Below are 6331 nucleotides of genomic sequence, written 5' to 3'. Positions count from 1 at the left end.
GCAGTAAATTAGTTCTTTGCTTCGAAACAGCTCTGATTGTAGCAGTTGCCACCACCAGTAGCAGCACCACGTCCCCCGGACAGTTTCCAAAAAAAAAAAAAAAAAAAAAAAGGGAGAAAAAAGAAATAAAGAAAAAACCCTCAACAACCCTCCCTTCCTCCCACTCTATTCATATGTAGGGAAAGACACGGAGTGCCCATTTCCTGGGAAATGTTTTCTTCGAAAGGCAAGTAGGTGTTGAGAAGGAATCCAGATGGAGTCCTGAGAAATAACTCAGATTGGACATGGCCTGAAAACTTCCACTCTGCTGTCTCCTCTTGAAAACCAAACATTGGTTTACCTTGGGTTACTGGGGAAGCAGTATAATAATATAAAGGTTAAAGACCCAGGTGTTGACGTCAGATACTCTTGGATTGAGTCCTGGATCCTGCCACTTTCTAGCTGTGTGACTTTGGGTAAGTGTCCTAAAAGACCTTCAAATATGCAAGTTTTCTCTAAACATTTTCTACGTATTCATTTTATTTTTTATATCTGACTATCCATCAGGTATTTATTTAGTGCCCACTATGTGCCAGTTTCTAGTATAGAAGCTGGGGATTCAGCAGTAAACAAAACACATAAAAATACCTGCTTTCATGCAGCTGAGACTCTAGTGGGTTAATTCCAATGTCTGAGGTCAAATGATTTGCAAGTAATTTCTCTCATTCTGTGGGTTGTCTTTTCAATTGTTTGATAATTCCTTTTGATGCCAGTACCACACTCTTGATTACTATGGCTTTGTAGTAAGTTTTGATATTGGGGAAAAGTGACTCTGACTTTGTTATTGTTTATCAAGGTTGTTTGGGCTATTTAGGGTCCCCTTATAACTCCACATGAATTTGATGTTTGGCTTCTCCATTTCAGAAATAAAAGGCTATTGGAATTTTGATAAGGATTGCATTGAATCTGTGGATCACTTTGGGTAGTATAGGCATCTTAACAATATAGTCTTCCTACCTATGAATGTGAGCTGTGCTTTGTTGGGGAGAAAAATTTTTCTCTACCCTTTGAGGTTCTTTTGACTGGTCTAAGACTTATATTGACATAGATTACAGGGGGAAATCAAGTTTAATCATGCACCTATGGGAGCCTCATAAAAATATGAGACCTCTAGGCAGTCAGACAGTTGAGGCTTATATACCATCTAGAGCTAAGGAGAAGGGGGTAGGGGTCTGGGACTTCAAAGGGAAGGAAGACAATTCACAGGAGGTTGAAAAAGAGTAAAGGTTTGGTAAACAAATATTTGCTGGGCCATGCAGAAACAATGGGACACAGAGGAATTTTAACATTACTCTGTTGGGTTCCTTTCTGTCTATGACACCTAGTTCATATTATACTGTAGTCATCTATGGTGATCTTTCCCTTCCAGGAACAGGTCCTCTGTCTAAATTCTTTTAGATAGGCAGTTAGTAGGGAGGCAATAAAGAAAAACTTCTGAGTCTTCTATTTCTTAAAAATAATCAGCCTAAAATAATCCACATGCCAAAGAGATGCATTTTGGGGTGGTAAATTTTGCTCCCTGAAGTTTCCGTTTCATTAGGTTTTCTTTGATTTCTTTTGGCAGTTTTGTGGTCTTCAGTATATGAGTCTTTCGTGCCCCTGGTTAAGTTTATTCCTAAATATTTTAACCTTTTAGATGCTATAATGAATGATTTTGTTCCCTTAACTTCCCTTTCTGTATTGCAGGTGTATAGAAACACAACTGATCTTATACCCTACAACTCTGCTGAACTGAATGCTCTAGCAGTTTCTTGTGAATTATTTGGGGTTTTGTACATATGGGATCATGTCATCTATGAGCAAAGGTAGTTTTACCTCATGCTTTCCAACGTAGAAGCCTTTTATTTCTTTTTCTTTTCTAATTGTTCTAGTAACACAATGTTAAATAGCAGTGGTGAATGTAAGTATCTTTATCTGCTCCAACATTTGTCTTTTGCGTTTCCTTGCTGCTTATTACTTGTTGCCCTAGTTTCAGTAAATTTGGGGGATGGATGGGATTATACATATTTCTCTTACTTATGTTGACCCCAGAAATGCACTTAAGTCTGTTTTTGCAGGAGCTAGTTATTTTGTAGTGAAAGACCTTTCAGGTTATTTTGTTTACTATCACTGGAAGAAGCACAGGGTGACACTTTGAAAACCTTTGGCATAGAAAATGGGAGATTAGTTCTCATGGCCTGGCTCAATGTCTCTCTCTCCATGTCACCCAGAATAATAAAAACAAACTGTATTATCATGTTAGAAGCCGAGTCCCAAAGAAAATCTGGAAAGTAATCAAACTTATAGGGGTCAGAGGTTGGGGGAAGCTCTAGGGAAACTGGCATGAAGGATGGGAGATGAGTAGATCTTGTATCCCATAGAATAACCAAGTTTGTTCCATTTCTCAGCCAGGTGTCTAGCGTCCTATCATGCAACCCCTTGAAAAAGTGTCATGAGTTGCTAGGGAACCTACCCTTGAGAACATGAATCATACTTTAAGCTGTGCATCTGTGTACTCATGAGGGCGGGAGAGAGAGAGGGAGGGAGAGAGAGAGAGAGGGAGAGAATGAGATAAGGGGGAGATATACTAGTTGTCTCATAGGGTTCTCTAAAGAAGAGAAGCAGAGAAAACACTTCTGCTCTTCCCCCTCTCTCTTTTCCTGTCTGTTCTTCCTGGAGCCTCAGTATCCTCCCCCTTTCTCTGGATATCTGGGTACACCCCACCCTTAGTTCCTGTGAGCCCAGGTGTGTGAAGGCGGATGTGCTTCCACCTGCCCAATGAGCTGTTGAGCATTGTGACCTGCTGCCAATGCCTGGGGGTGACGTTGCCCAGCTACAGTTGCTGAGGGAACCTCAAGTTAGAATTTCTTCACTTTAGGGCGTGTAAAGTCTCAATCACTACAGTGAATTCATGTTGCTTTTCCCTAGCTAAATGTAAAAGAGTGTCAGCTTCTGGGATGATTGAAGTTGGAGCATTCCTGCTTGGAAACTGTCAGTAACTCCTCTCTCACTCTCTGCTGAGTGCACTCAACCTGCACAGCTCAAGTGGGAATCATGGGAGAAACACAGGAAACAATTGACAGCTCTCTGAAAGGCCCCTGTCAAATGGCAGATACATCCAGGGCAGCCTTCTGATGGTGGAGTTAGTCTCCATCCTATCAGAGTTCCCAAACTGATGGAAGAGCTAACTTCTAGCCTGAGGAAGCTCACGGTGTGATGGGGAAGACCCAGGTCTTATTTAAAGTAAGTACTTAGGGGGGGGCGCCTGGGTGGCTCAGTCGGTTGAGCGTCTGACTTCAGCTCAGGTCATGATCTCGTGGTCCGTGAGTTCGAGCCCCATGGCGGGCTCTGTGCTGACAGCTCAGAGCCTGGAGCCTGCTTAGGCTTCTCTCTCTCCCTCTCTCTCTCTGCCCCTCCCCCACTCATGCTCTGTCTCTCTCTCTCTCTCTGTCAAAAATAAATAAACATTTAAAAAATTAAAGTAAGTGCTTAGGGGCACCTGTGTGGCTCAGTTGGTTAAGCGTCTGACTCTTGGTTTCGGCTCAGGTCATGATTTGGTGGTTGTGAGATCAAGCCCCGCGTCAGGCTCTGTACTAACGATGCAGAGTCTGCTTGGGATTTTCTCTCTCCCTCTTTCTCTGCCACTCTCTCTGTCTCTCTCTCAAAATAAACTTAAAAAAATAAAGTAAGCATTTAGTCTGTTGGGGGATATCTAGTCCCTGTCCTGGGATAATCTCCGGTCTCCTGTGGGGAGGACACTCTCTCATGGGGAGATGGAAAATGTAATGTCACCATGCTGTCTCTCAGATGTCCTATTGGATAGGTGTGATCAGTCAGACTGGGTGTGACTGTTGAAAAAGAACGGCCGGGACACAGGCTGACTGACTTTCTGACACACAAGGGCTATAGAAACCTAGCTGAACCCTTCTTTCACCCAGGAAATTCTGACCACTCCTTCCTGGTTCACCTCAAGGCTATTGTGAGATTTTTCCATTCTTGACCAGCTTTGCATCCCATCTTTTGACTCCCCTTTCCCCAAAGGTTTATTGCGAAATTTTAAACATGAAAAGAATTGTGAGTACTCACAATTGGCTACTCAGCAGGTAGACTCTTCAAATGTGAACATTTTGCTCTATCTCCCTTCTTCAAACATCTATCCATATATCTATCCTTCAATACATCTTATTTTTGGTATATTTTTAAATAAGATGTAGATCATCAGCATACCTCACTTCAAATACTTCAGCATGCATATCATTAAGCAGAATTCAATATTTGCTTGTGGTTTGCGTGTGTGTGTGTGTGTTGGGGTGTTAAATTTATATCAGTGAAATGGTAAAATGCACAGAGTGTAAGTATATTCTTCCAGGAGATTTGACAAATGCTTACACATGTGTAACCCAAACCCCTATCAAGATATGGAACATTTCTATCATGTAGGAAGTCTGTTCATGCCCATTTCCAGTCAATCACTGTTCTCATCTTGCAGAAGCAATCAGTTTTCATTTTTAGACAGACCTTTTTAGAATTTCATGTGAATGGAACCGACTAGTATCATCATGTTTTGGGGATCCATCCATTTTGTTGCATGTGTTAGTGCTGTGTTCCTTTTGTATCACCCATTAACGGTTAGAATTTGTTTATCCATTTTTCCCATTACATGGAGTTGTTTCTAGTTAGGGGCTACCGTGAATGAAACTGCTAGGGATGTTCTTGTACAAGTATTTTTGTGGATGTATGTTTTCTTCTCTTTTAGGTGAATACCTAGAAGTGGAGTTACTGGGTCATAGGGTAGGCATACATTTAGTTCATCCACCTTATTTTGAAATGTCTGCTCAATTCTCTTGCCCTTCTCTTTATCGGGTTGTTTGTGCTTTTATTCTTGTGTTTTAGTTCCTTGTATATATTTGATACAATTCCTTTAATGGAAATGTTTTACAAATATTTCCTCGTAGTCTGTGACTTGTCATCATTTTCTTTCTTGGGTAGCAATTAGGATTTATTGGTGGGCCTAAGGAGGGGCAGTGCAGAAGCTCTCAGGAGTGCAGAGCTCACCATTTGCCCTGGGGAGCCTCAGTTAGGGATATATCTGACCCCACAGCCATCCAGGATAAACTGTTTTTCAGCCATCGTGTCTTCAAATTCATCTGTACTAAACTTGGTAAAGCCCCACTTCTTGGAGATGTGGACCACCTGGCCACCAGGGAACTTGAACTTGGCACTATGGAGGGCTTCAATCACATGCTTCTTGTTCTGCAACTTGGCGTGGAAGGACATGACAACTTGGCCAATGTGGACCATGACCACTGTGCCCTGGGACTTTCCAAAGACACTCTGAATACTGTCTGGAGCCTAGACTGGGGACAGCATGAGTTCAGACATGCATGTTCACTGGCAAGTGTGGTCTCTAAGGTCCCTTAGGACAACCCACACAAGCAACAGACTGCATATATTACCGAGGAAGCCACTGTTTGCAGCCATTGCACACCATTATTTTCTTAACTGTAGTTTTGATGGGCAGAAGTTTTTAATTTTTATAAAATCTGGATGACAATTATTTTTTCTTCTATTGTTTGCCTCCTACCTAAGAAACCTTGCCCATCTGCAGATCATGAAGATATTCTCTTAAGTTTTATTCTAGAAACTTGATAATTTTAGCTTTTAGATTTAGATCTATAATTCATCTCAAATTAAATTTTGTGTATTTGCTAGATAAGAATCAGTGTTCACGTTTCTCCATATTGAGAGCCAGTTTTGCCAGCCATACCTGTTAAAAGATTGCTTTATTCATAAGATTGCTTGGTTCCTCATTGTTTCTGGGCTCTCTATTCTGTTCCATTGAACTATATGTGTCTCTTTATACTTCCATACTGTTTGGAAGATAGCATACCAGCTTTGTTGCAAGCCTTGAAATTAGGTAATGTTAAGTTCTCTAACTTTGTTTTCCTTTGTCAAGATTGCTTTGGATATTCTAGATCCTTTGCATTTCCACATAAATTTTAGAATAAGCCCATCATTTTCTACAAATAAAGTCTGCTGGGGGTGTCTGGGTGGCTCAGTCACTTGAACATTGACTCTTGATCTCAGGGGTTGTGAATTCAAGCCCTACATTGGGCCCTGGGCTGAGTGTGAAGCTTACTTAGAAACAAACAAATAAACAAAAACAAACAAACAAAAACAAAGCCTGCTGGAAACTGGGATTGGGATTGTGTTGTATCTGTAGATCAAATTGGAAAGAATTGACATTTGAACAATATTGAGTCTTTGCCTACAAAAACAAAAATGTCTTCCTTAACTTATCTCAGCGTCTTTT

At 41.1% G+C, this 6331-nt stretch overlaps 1 pseudogene; it reads right to left on the bottom strand.

Moving 5' to 3' along the window:
* Window positions 1-5417: 5417 nt before the first annotated feature.
* On the bottom strand, window positions 5418-5526 carry LOC132688662 (small nucleolar RNA SNORA70; annotated as a pseudogene).
* Window positions 5527-6331: the final 805 nt, after the last annotated feature.

Source organism: Panthera onca, chromosome E1 (assembly GCF_046562875.1).
Source record: "Panthera onca isolate mPanOnc1 chromosome E1, mPanOnc1 haplotype 2, whole genome shotgun sequence".
NCBI classification, from domain to species: Eukaryota; Metazoa; Chordata; class Mammalia; order Carnivora; family Felidae; genus Panthera; species Panthera onca.
Note: the sequence above shows the minus strand (reverse complement) of the source record. Positions and strands in the feature narration are given on the sequence as shown.